At 33.2% G+C, this 14,126-nt stretch overlaps 1 pseudogene; it reads right to left on the bottom strand.

The window, feature by feature from the left end:
- Window positions 1-9,141: 9,141 nt before the first annotated feature.
- On the bottom strand, window positions 9,142-12,693 carry LOC137620154 (putative nuclease HARBI1; annotated as a pseudogene).
- Window positions 12,694-14,126: the final 1,433 nt, after the last annotated feature.

The raw sequence follows: 14,126 nt of genomic DNA on the forward strand, positions 1-14,126 counted from the left end.
TCACACTGGGCTATTTTCCCTGTTAGGCCCCCTGGGCTTATAGCATCCTGCTTTTCCAACTAATGTTGTTGCTTAGCAAATAAAATATATATATATATATATATATATATATATATATATATATATATATGTATATATATACATATATATTTATATATATATATATATATACATGTGTGTGTGTCTAAGTGTATCTATGTGTTTGTAATGGTGGGTTGGTGTGGGTTTGTCTGTGTGTGTGTATATATATATATATATATATATATATATATATATATATATATATATATATATATATATATATATATAGGGGTAAATAATACAGGCATATGTCTACATACAGACGCATACACATAAATACACACACCCATATAAACCACACACACGGACAAACACAAACACACACATACATATATATACACACACACACACACACATATATATATATATATATATATATATATATAAACACACACAAACACACACACACACACCCACATATATATATATATATATATATATATATATATATATATATATATATATATATATATATGTGAGTGTGCTTGTGTGTGCATATATATATATATATATATATATATATATATATATATATATATATATATATATTTAAATATAAATATATATATATATATAGGTGTGTATGTGCATGCGTGTGTGTGTCTATAGGGGCGTGTGTATGTAAGTGTATGTGTCTCTATGTAAGTATATGCTTGCATTATTTACATCTATATATACACGCAAACCCACCAACACACACAGATACACTTAAACACACACACATTATATATATATATATATATATATATATATATATATATACATATATATATATGTGTGTGTTTGTGTGTGCGTTATATTCTTTCGTGTGGTGTTTACACTGTACGTCTGCATTTTTTCAGTGTGAATATGTAATTACTTCCAGTGACCTTCCCAACTTCTGAAAGCTTCGCTACTCATTAATTAAGGTGCGGAACTATAACTAAAAACCTCTGCAGAGATGAAAACAAACAAACTGTACCAAATAATCACGCCACATTCACATATCACCCACATAATCACAGGCTGTTCAGGAAAGTGAACCTGCAGCTGGTATCTAGAGCGTTAAATCGGATCTGTGTCTTGATGCTAGAGCCCAGAGGTGTCTCTGTTACATAAGAAACGCTTACAGCGTTAATTCGAGATTTAGATCAAGTTTTCCGGGCATACATAGGTCAATGGTCTATGCATGAAAGAGGACTCAAAAGAATCAAACGGTTTTTATAGAGTGAAAAATCCAGCAAATGATGAGAGGTAGTCGAAGCTCTCTCTCTCTCTCTCTCTCTCTCTCTCTCTCTCTCTCTCTCTCTCTCTCTCTCTCTCTCTCTCTAACATTTTATAGAAATGCATTCGATCTATAATAATATATTCTTTCAATTGACTATTCCACCGATAACGAATAATAGAATATCACTGGCCAATATATCATTCCTGTACTTCTATAAATAATCAAACAGCTAATGATGTCACTCAATTTCAAAGATAGATATTTAGTAGATACTTGAAAAAGAACTTATGTTTTCAATTCCATAGCATATCTATTTCCATGACTAAACTCCGTGAAGAGTAAGATCTATACCAAAATTCACAAATTTCACAAATGATCTAGTCATAAGCTTCAGGTATTGTTTTGATAAAACAAACGTTTCTTTGCCCTGCAACGTTGTATAAAAATACAACAGGCATAAATGTAGTTTAAAGTAAACTCTGCACTGGTATTTTGTGTTAACATAGTAAACCTCCTGTCATATATTTGTAAATCAACCACAGATTAAAAAGAATAAAATTTATATGCTGTTATATGCTGTTTCATTTATGGCAATAAAATCTTTCATCGCGTGAAATTGACGTTAACCTACAGTGGCTTTTTATATATATATATATATATATATATATATATATATATATATATATATATATATATATATATATATATATATATATATATGTACAAAACAGTCTGCTATTTATAATCAATTGAAAGCTCCTAATCTTTGCAAGGTTTGCTTATCGCTGCCAAAAGGAAACAGAATTATCATGCATTAAAGAGAAATCGAGTTTTATCATTTTTGTGATAAAAACTTATCGGCTGAAAGATTAAATTGACAATATTAAACAAGATGGAGAAACGTAAAAAGTGTGCCAGGAGCCCGTTAGGTGGTAACTGAGAGGAGAGGTGAATGCAACTAAACTTTATTAAACATACATCGAGCTTAAATACCACGACTTGCGAGCAAGAAAGTCACAAAAATTCAAACAAAATCAAACATGAGCTATCAAGCTTGCTTATACAGGTTTAGTTTATTAGCAGTGCAGTGATGAGCAAGTGATAAGATAACATGACAAACCATTACTGTGTACGAGCGTGTACAAAACCCGTACGGTATAAAAGATTTCAGTACAAAGAAAATTAATGTATCATTTATTTTATGGTAATAGTTTACACATCTGATTGGCATATATATACATTTGCGTCGAAACATGGGAATATAATTTCCCCTTACAATAACAAAATTTAGTCAGAGAAATTTTTTTCTTACAAATCAGATATGTTGAAAGATTATGAACATTTTATACAACGACCAAAGAAAGTGCATGAACATATTTAACCAAATCATAAAAAAGCAAGTAAAAGGCAAGTGAACTCATGTTTAAACAAACATTAATCATCGATTTTTGTTGTGTAAAAATCCTTATTATAGTTTTCATGACATGACTTGGAGCTATGAAAACAATTATTTCTTCCGTATTTCAAATTTAATTTTTAGTATTATGGATAAGTCGAATCATTTATTTAGCGGAACCATAGTATTAACAAATTAAATATAATCCCTCTCTACGGCAAACTATTCCTGCGCGCCTTCGAAATAAACCTAAGTCTAGACCAGCAATCTTCCACTCTTTTATCAACCTCAACAGAAGGGAAAAAAAAGACCCGAATTTATGGTGGGAGGAGGAATGTAATAACATCGGCGGGTAGCAAAGAAGAGTGAACCACGGCAACATTTGCGGCGAATGATCGGCCGTTTATGATCTTCGCGTGAAAAAAGAGCAAGTCATATTTCAGATAACTTTTCTCATTTGTTTATTGGAAATAGACTGCGGTTGACGCTCTCACTTTTATTTTTGCTTAATACCAAACGAATTGATCTATATATTTCCCACATTGGGATCTATGCACAAACATGAAAGGAGAGTTTTAATACGTTTATTCATCTATTACCATAAGTGTATTCCTTGTTATGGGATGACGCTAACATAGGCAGAGCCTTCCAATTTGCGTTAGTATTTCTGGCGTCCAAAAACTACCTCGTACTAAAGTTGATTATCAAATACAGTTAAAGATTCAACAGCCCATTTAAATATACTTCGACCTCTTTCTACTCGAAATTTCTTATATGTAGGAAATTTAACTTAAACATGTCTCTGTCTCGAATAAAAAAAAAATGTGATTGGTGATGCCATGAATAAAGGGTACTTAAATCCATAGCACTACTCACAAATTCCTTGTACTTTAGATCAAGTGAACTGAGAATTTTGATGCAAAATTCCACGCTGTAGTTATTAATGAAGGATTGCTCGGGTATTACTAACTGAAGAGAACTTTTATTGTAATAGAAAAACAGGAAACTATTTCGATTATACTTTACATTGCCGTATTCAAGAGAGCGAACGTTGCACCTTCTATTGCAATTTTCCTTTTTTTCGTGTTCATCCATATTGTTTTAAGTGGAACTGTTTTGTAATAGATGAATCGAGTTACTTAGTTCTCTTTGATGTTTTGTCGCAATTCATGTAATGGTACATGTCTCTTATGCAAATATAGACAATCTCCTCATTAGCTGGTCGGTCTAATCCAAAATTTACTGATGATTTCTTCTAGACCATGATCACCAGTTGAAGGAATAACCTTTGAATGAAAAATTCACCTTCTGTTCACTGCGTTCTCCATTCAATCATTCATATATATATATATATATATATATATATATATATATATATATATATATATATATATATATATATATATTTATACAGTATTTGTATAATTATATATATATATATATATATATATATATATACAGTATATATATATATATATATATATATATATATATATATATTTATATATATAACTATATAAATATATATATAAATACACTCACACACACGTATATATGTACATATATATATATATATAGTAGATGTGTGATGTTCATGGACACACTGTTATTTATAATCTTGTCGTATAAGCAGGTAATTCTCCAGGTCATCACATTAGATTGTATAATTAATATTTATAAATAATAATGCTTAGATCATTGATAATAGTAGTTATGTTTATATACAAATTAATAATAATAGAAAAAATTTAATGATAATAAAACACTAATGATGATTATGACATTATCGGTGACAATTATACTAAATCAGTGTAGATCAATAATACAAATTAATATGAAAGTAATAAAATGGCCCATAATTAAAATGAAAATAATAATAGTTATAACAGTATTAGTGATAATAATAAAAGTAATAATGCTAGAGAAAAAAATAATGTTAGTAAATAACTGATTGGAAAGAATCCAGTTTTATTAAAGGCTGCATATGCACCCTTATTACATCCTTCCCGAAAAGCGGCTTTAGTCATACGTTCATAATCCGTACTTTTTCCATACAGTCGAAAAATAGTAACCTCGTGAAAATTCTCGGAGCGACACAGGAATGTTGATGGTTACCCAAGTAAATTGCGTGGAACCACATACGATTAGAATGCTCTCTTGAATTCTCGGGCCGGGTTAATGAAGTGGAAAGAAATCGACTGTAGGTTAACAAACGCTTCCCATATGATTATGTAAAAATATCGAAAATGTGCAGCTAGTTTTACATTCATACATAATCTATACACACACACACATATATATATGTATATATATATATACATATATATGTAAATATATACTGTATAATAAATACGGTATGATATATATATATATATATATATATATATATATATATATATATATGTATATATATAATATATAAATATACACACACACACACATATACATAAATATATATATATATATATATATATATATATATATATATATATAAACTGTACATATTTTATATGTATATATATAATATATAAATATATACATATATATATATATATATATATATAAATATAAACTGTACATATTTTATATGTATATATATAAAATATAAATATATACACATATATATATGTATATATATATATATATAAATATAAACTGTACATATTTTATATGTATATGTGTGAAAGTGTGCATGTGTTGAGTCTGTATGCATGCAGGCAACAGTGAAGGATATTATTAATATTATCATTATTATTACTACTTTGTAAGCTACAACCTAATTGGAAAAGCAAGATGCTATAAGCCCAGGGGCCCCAAAAGGGAAAATAGCCCAGTGAGGAAAGGAAACAAGGAAAAAATATATTTTAAGAATAATGACATTTAGATAAATATTTCCTATATAAACTATGAAAATTATAACAAAACAAGAGGCAGAGAAACTAGAAGAATAGTGTGTCCGAGTGTATCCTTACGCAAGAGAACTCTAATCCAAAACAGTGGAAGACCATGGTACAGAGGCTATGGCACTACCAAAGAATAGAGAGCAATGGTTTGATATTGGAGTGTCCTTCTCCTAGAAGAGCTGTTTACCATAGCTAAAGAGTCTCTTCTACCCTTACCAAGAAGAAAGTAGCCACTGGACAATTACAGTGCAGTGGTTAACCCCTTGGGTGAAGAATAATTGTTTGGTAATCTCAGTATTGCCAGGTTAATGAGGACAGAGGAGAATCTGTAAAGAATACGCCAAACTATACGGTGTACGTGTAGGCAAAGGGAAAGTGAACCGTAACTAGAGAGAAGGATCCAATGCAGCACTGTCTGGCCAGTCAAAGGACCACATAACTCTCTAGCGGTAGTATCTCCACTAGTTCCTCTACTAGTCCTCTTATTCCTCCTTGTCCTTTTCCTGGCCATTATTATCTTGTGTTGCTGCAGCACCCCGTGACCTACTAGGTATCTCATACACCGGTTACTGGTCTACACTCTCACAGCTACTACACCCCATATGTTTAGCTGTATGTTTAGATAATCGTATAATCTCTAAAAGCATTCTGTCAAATTTCGATTATCTGTGTTATTCTTGTTATGATTCTTTTATGAAAGCCAGTAATATACACGGTGGAATCTTGAAGATATGAGAATGCAAGTCATCAAATATGAAAACAATTCATCAAGGATTAACTTTTAATTAAAAGAAATATCTGGTTATTCCTGCAAGCTTCAGATATTCTCTCTCTCTCTCTCTCTCTCTCTCTCTCTCTCTCTCTCTCTCTCTCTCTCTCTCTCTCTCTCTCTCTCTCTCAACAAAAAATAAAAAATAGAAGCACAAAAGTATTCTCCTCAACATGCTTATTCTGGATAGAAAATATAATTAAGTCGAGACTAAATCTGCAAATAGTTGAAGATAAAGAAGAAGAAGAAGAAGAAGAAGAAGAAGAGAAAAATGAACAGGATATGTGTAAGGATACAGAGGAAATCATTGATATAACTTATGATGCCATCCAACAACATACTTACGAAGAAATAAATTATCAGATAGAAACAAATAATAGACCCAAGAGACTCTACCCGGACCTACATACTTTTAGGGAAGAGCAAGAACAAGAAAAAAAAAGAAAAGAAAGATATAGTCTTCAATTTGCTGAAAAGAGGGAATTGCAGATTTGGCGAAAGATGCTACTACAAGCATCCAAAGATATGCCATAATTATGAAATATATGGTATATGTGCATATTTAGATCGATATGGAGACGAATGCAGAGATCTTTATCCAAATATATGCAAAAACCTAAATGAAGGAAAAGGATGCAAATACAAAAAGAACTTTCGATATATGCATCCTGCAAGCATGAATGAAAGTAAAAAAACTCAGCAAACAGAAAAGAAAAATGAAAGCAAAAATTAAACAAAAAAAGAAACAAAAAAGCAAGCCGAGTATATACCGCGCTATGCACGAAAGGCCCCAAGATATGAGGCCTTTCAACCCAAATATGCACATTTAGAGCCCAACTACAAAGAATGCATCTATAATGCGAGGGGTTGGTGCAGATATGGGGATAATTGCAGGTATACACACAAAAATAAATATGAAGGTGAAAGAGCAAATATAATAGAAAAGTTGGATTTTTTAATGGCAGAATTCCTGGATATGAAGAAAAGAACATCATATCAAAACAGGAAGGAAGTATGGGAAAATCCATATTACCAATATTAAATAATGGGGATGAAACACAAACCATAAGGCCCCGTCCACACGAGCGAACACTGCTTGGTAAGCTTTGCTCGGTGTGACGTCAGAAATGGAGAAACCGCGAGCAAAGCTTCGCACAGGGCTTCCCTGATGTTTAGCGAAGTATCAAGGCTTTGCCTGGCAAGGGTTTTCCCTGACGGAAATTCGTATTCCAATAAAGGGATAAAGCTGTCACACTAATGACATGCCGTCACTTTCGAATATATACATCTGCTTTTGCATATATATATATATATATATATATATATATATATATATATATATATATATATATATATATATATATATATATATATTATATATATATATATATATATATATATATATATATATATATATATATATATATATATATATGCACTGCTTATAAATTATCAATACTCCTAATTAAGGTAAATATTATAAACAAAGAAATTAAATAAAAGCTCTAAATTGCAACTTATGCAGTGTACTGTATTATTACATATATCTTAATAATAAATTATCTTTCTCAGTTTTATATTATTTATTGAACTCATTTCCTTAAAATATCTGTGCTGATTACTATTTTGTTTACGTTTTTTCATGATATTGTTATAATTTCGTTGACAATGAATGTTTCAGGGTTATTTGTTGCTACGTGCTTTATCTACTTGTTGACTTTCTCAAACGTCTTCATACACAGATATGTCTGTGCCTCAATATAATTTAAGTATATAAATTACACCTTGCCCTTATCCTTTTACAAACAACTATATTCACTTCACGTAAACAGTATAGAATAGCAGAAAAATTACGTCACGGGACAGTGGAGTTCCTGTCACACCTGCAGTACCCTAGACGGCCACGGCCCACGAGCTGTCAGTTCTCGCCTTCCACCTTCAACCAGCAGACATGTCCAAGGAACACTGGTCTCGACAATTAACTCTGAACCTAATAGAGTTGTATCGACAACACCCATGTCTGTGGGATGTACGAAAGGAAGTGTACAAAGACCGTGAGGAATGAACTGCAGCAATTAAAGAAATCACTGCACATCTAAAGCAATATGTTGCAAACATGAATGAAGTAGAGGTTAAGCGTAAACTAGCTCTGCTTCGAAATCAACATCGGAAGGAAATGCGGAAAGTAAGTATGGGCAAAAAATCAGGAGCTGGAAGCAAAGAGCAGTACACACCAAAATTATGGTGCTTCAACGCCTTATCATTTTTAAATTCCGGTGATACAGTACGGTCATCACTGTCAAACCTCGACAGTAGTAAGGAGACATCATTTGCGGAATTATCAGACCATGAGGTATGTATAGTATCTCTTTCTCGCTCTTTTATTTATTTATTTAGTTATTGCTTTTAAATGCCAAGTTACCAGGCAGACTGGTAGCTTGAGCTTGGAAGTGTTTTAACAGTTGCTAGTTTGCCATATCATTATTTAGATGCTCATGAGCATGTTACCTTATTAATCTGCTATCCAAACCTGTACTATACTTATCTTCAAATGCTTTCAAAGCAATATGGTTCCGGGAAAGACAAAGAGTTAATAAAAAACTAGCTTCCTGGGAAAACACAAACATTGAAAGTTGAAAAATACCCATAAAAACCGTTTAAAACCAGAAAAATCAAATACATGGTTTTTGATTAAAGAAACAACAATGTTTTTGTCAACCCTGTTTATTCCCATTATACATTTATGCAATGAATTATTGCATAGTCAATACCCATATATTTACTACCCCACTAATATTTCAAACATTATAAGAAACATTTCCGCTGTCATTAAGAAATTTGTTTTGCCAAGACACTGCTCCTTCACCCTGAAAATACTCCATATACTTTTCTCGCACCACCTTTCCCTCAATGCTGGCATTACGCCCCACCACCTGAAGTCCTACCAAATCTGCACTCGTTTGTCGCCACTCCCCTGGTGCAACGATCCCATCAGAGAGACACTCGGTTTCCAAGCACCCCTCGGGCTGTGAATACTGGTTTATTTCATCTTTCCGTAAAAAGTTGTGGAGAGCAGTACATGCAAGTACCATTATGTCAACTTTTTCCGGGGGTAAATTGATTGGTGCAAGGAACACTCGGAATCTATTTGCAAGCATTCCAAATCCATTTTCCACGGTACGTCGTCCTCTGGAGAGTCGATATGAAAATATCCTTTCGCTTGTAGTTTGTTTCTGGTATGGATATGGCTTCATTATATGACGTTGCAAAGGAAAAGCATCGTCTGCTAATAAGACAAATGGCAAGGTTTTATCGCTCCCAGGTAGCTTGGTATCCTCTGGCAATCCGGCAGTGTGATTGACAATACGCTGACTGATACTGGTGTTCGCCCACACACCTCCGTCAGACACCCGTCCATTTACACCAACATCTACATAGATGAAATTTGAATTAGCATCACATATAGCCATAAGAATGATACTGTAAGTGCCTTTGTAGTTATAGAAATAGGACCACTACCAGGCGGCTGCCGTATTACAATATGTTTGCCGTCAATGGCTCCAAGGTAGTTTGGGAAATTCCACATTCTCCAAAAATCGTTGCTCACATTTTTCCATTCCTCTGGTGTTGAAGGCGTCTGCAAATACAAAAAGAGCGCATAAATACACTTAAGCAATATGACGTTATATTTGGATGCTCCATTAAGTATTCTCTCTCTCTCTCTCTCTCTCTCTCTCTCCTCATGAAATACTGTGGTGGATGTTATTGTAACTATCATCAATAAGTCTTTCCTTATTTGTAATACTATAACTCAGTATTTGAATATTGGTTAATTGTAATGAATCCCACCACGCATTTCGTTATTACTCTAATATAATTTTCAAATGGCCTGGTAAATTATATCCCTTTGGAAACTGGTGTTACTTTATCAGACCGAACCACACTGAACAATTAAATGTGGAGGTTGCCAATATATACACAATGTCAAGTGTACTTATTGGTTACCAATAGTATCAAGCCTTTTAAGATTATGTACACACACACGAAAAATTCAACCAAATAAAACTAATCAATGCACGTGTATTTCAGATATTCAATGATCCACTTCTGTTGGAAATTGACGAACCATCTGTTACTCCAAGATCACCAGTTGCTTCGCCATCAGACATTCCAACAGTCTCTGGTATGACCGACACTATTTCCTCAACTCCATCCGCTAATGTGAATAGCCAGGAACGCAATGCCACACCTATATCGGTAACGAGAGGAAAACTTGCAACTGCCCCTTCTTCAACGATCAGAAAGCGAGCAACCAAAACGCCTTGTGCCCCTGATGATGTATTACAGGAAGCTCTCCATCAGCTGAAAACACTAACATCATCCGAGGATATGATTAATAATGATGAGTGTATTGCTTTAGGTGTTGTAATTGCTAATGACCTCAGACAAATGTCTGGGGAGAACAGAATTTATGCACAAAAACTTATTAATGACATCCTGTTTTTAGGTAAATTAGGCAAGATTTCTGCGTCAACTAAGATTGTAGAGTGAGTTGTTAGATACAAATGTGTTCATAGATAGGCCATATCACAATTCACAAGTGGTAAATGTAATTGCATGAACGAAACATGTCTAAAGATAATATGTTTGAATTATTTTGACTATTTACTTATTCATATTTAGCATTGTGCATATTGTACATGTTGACATGTATAAAGACAATAAAATTGGTTATGTTCGTAAATATAGTTTGTTTGAAAAATTATGATATCCCGTTCATTATCCTTCTCTGGGTCCATCTACGATTAGTTATTAAGTTACTCCTTAAGTGAAAGTTATTTTCTTTTAAACTCGATTTGTTTCAGTATATGCATAATCCGTTCATAAATAAATCAAGGTGGAGTATTTTAATGCATTTAATGATGCAGTTCTGCATTATGCATACATGCACCATTACTATATACTGATTACTCAGGCTATATACATAGTGTCTCCTGATGACGTAATCGTGTAACAAGTTAATGGCAAAAATAAATTGATCCTTTCGCAATAAGCAAAACGCACACACTCCGCGCCATTACCTATGATTTTTATGACATCGATCTGAGCTAAGATAACTTATCAGACAGTGAATGATTTAAGGAGGCCACTTGGTAATGTGCAACCCCCACCCCCCACATGGAAATGAATACTAGAACATTGTTTTGTTTCAATAAATCATTAGTTAGGAGCAAAATTTCCTTGGTTAATGATTTCTTCAACTACTACTACTACTACTACTACTACTACTACTACTACTACCACTCATACTGGTTTTACCACTTTTTCTACTAATACTGCTGCTTTTTAATACTTGCATTTGTAAAAGCAACTTCACCGGTTAATTTTTTTTGTAAGCTATATCTGTTGTAATCAATGTAACAATTATAATTCATTCACATCTCTCTCTCTCTCTCTCTCTCTCTCTCTCTCTCTCTCTCTCTCTCTCTCTCTCTCTCTCTCTCTCTCTCTTAGTACATATGATATATATGTGCATATGATGTACATCATGTGTGAGTGTGTGCATACATATAATTATTGTTATAATTATTGTTATATGTGTACTGTATGTGTGCACGTTACATATATAAATGATAATCATAAGTACACCCCAACCTCTACGAGAGATTTCTAGATCCGGCACTGTTATCAGATATACGACTGGTGTGAATTTGATGTTTAACGTATGGGTAAGTCTTACCTTAAGGTAGTCTTCCCTCAGGACTTCATAGATTTGTTTGCAGGTTTCTGGAATTATTGCACTCAAACTCTGCTTGGAAATCCTTGTGCTGTATTGTAGTGATCTGTAGCTGCATCCTGTTGACAGAAAGAGCAATGTTGCATGCAGTCGAGCTTCAGCTGAAATACTTTGCCTCATGTTGGTATCTTCTTTCATTATATATGGTTCCACTTTCGATAAGATTTTATAAAAAGTGTTAGGGTCCATTCTCATATTGTTGATGAAATCTGCCTCATGACCATGTTTCAGTTCCCGCAATATTGTCATGTGACTTCCAATGTCTTCTCTTCTTCGTAACCACTCTTTACACCACATCCTTTTCTGCTTTGTTGCTTTTATCTTTGCACACATTGCTATAACAATAGACAGCGCGATTTTCTTTTTGCGTGTCCTGCGATCCATGCTGCCCCACACAACTTGATCCTGTGTCAGTCACTCACTGCCAGTCTTTCACTACCCAACCACCGTCGTTTGGACAAGAGCTTAAATGCGTTCGACAGGCTTAGCTCGCAAAGAGGCAAAGTTTACCGAGCAAAGATCGCTCGCGTGGACGGGGCCTAATTGTGATGAATGCGCAGGGTTTAGTCACGAGCAACTCTAAAAGGAAAATAGAGTTCTTAGAAGAACTAACCCAAATTGAAAAAAATAGATATATCAAATATAAGTGAAACATGGTATTCCCAAGAGACAGGCAGTGATGACCAGATAAAGGGTTTCCAAACGTATAGGTCAGACAGAACAAATAGGAATCAAGGGGGAACCGCAATATATGGAAGAGACATAAATCAAGGAAAAGTCTGTGAAAAATACAGGAACATAGAATGTGAATTGATTGCGGTAGAATTTGAATTTGAATAACTAGTGAATATTGTAGTTTACAGACCCCCAAATACTAAGGAGTTTGACATAATAGAAAAAATAGATGATAAATGTAGAAACCATAAAGATTGGAATATACTCCAATCTGGAGATTTTAACTTTCCTTTCGTGGATTGGAAAGAACGGATAGAATAAAGTGGGTGTATATATACATATAAAAAAGAGAGTAATAGTAGCGCAGAAGATAAGAGGCAATTTGAAAAGCTTCAAGATATGCTATTAGAACATAATATGCAACAAATAAACCACAGGAAAGGAAAATGTCCTAGATCTAGTATTTGTGAATGAGGCGAATTATGTTAAAGAAATAGTGTATAATACGGGAATTTCAGACCACAATGTCATAGAATTAATAGTCCATTTCAAAGCAAGTGATCGCAGAGATAATCAAATCACAAAACTTTGGGAAGGTTATGGAAAATATAATTTTTACAGTAAGAATATAAAATGGTCAGAAATTAATGAAGAACTGAACAAAGAATGGAAAAATGTATTCATAAGTGATAATATACAGGTAAATACGGACATACTATACAAAATACTGGAGAAAATTGTTGAAAAATATGTACCGCAAATATACAAAGAGACAGAAGGATCTTATTTCAGAAAATTAGAAAGTGGAAGAAAAATCTTGCAAAAGAAAAAAATGTGTGGAAAATGATGGAAATAAAAGGTAAGATAGAAAATGCAGAACAAAAGATTATACAATCGAAAGAAAATTAAAAAAGGGACTTAGAAGAAAGTACACTTCAAAATATAAAAAAGAACCCCAAAGTACTTTACTCCCATGCAAAAAAGATGAAAAAAGGGAGATTAGAAATAGGCCCTCTAAGAATTGAAGGACGGTTAACGAATGAAAAAAAGGAAATATGCAACATATTAGCAGAAAAATATAAGAGTGAGTTCACGCTAAGAATTGCGAATGAGAATAATGAAACAGAAATGAGAGAAGAAAATGTTGAATATCTAACGGATATAGATATTGATGAAGCAGATATTGTCAAGGCTATAAGCGAAATTAAAAATGGATCGGCAGCCGGACCAGATGGAGTTCCAGCGATTTTGTTAAAAAAAAACTGCACACACTATCGCGAAGCCGCTTGCAATACTGC

Source organism: Palaemon carinicauda, chromosome 26 (genome assembly GCF_036898095.1).
Source record: "Palaemon carinicauda isolate YSFRI2023 chromosome 26, ASM3689809v2, whole genome shotgun sequence".
NCBI classification, from domain to species: Eukaryota; Metazoa; Arthropoda; class Malacostraca; order Decapoda; family Palaemonidae; genus Palaemon; species Palaemon carinicauda.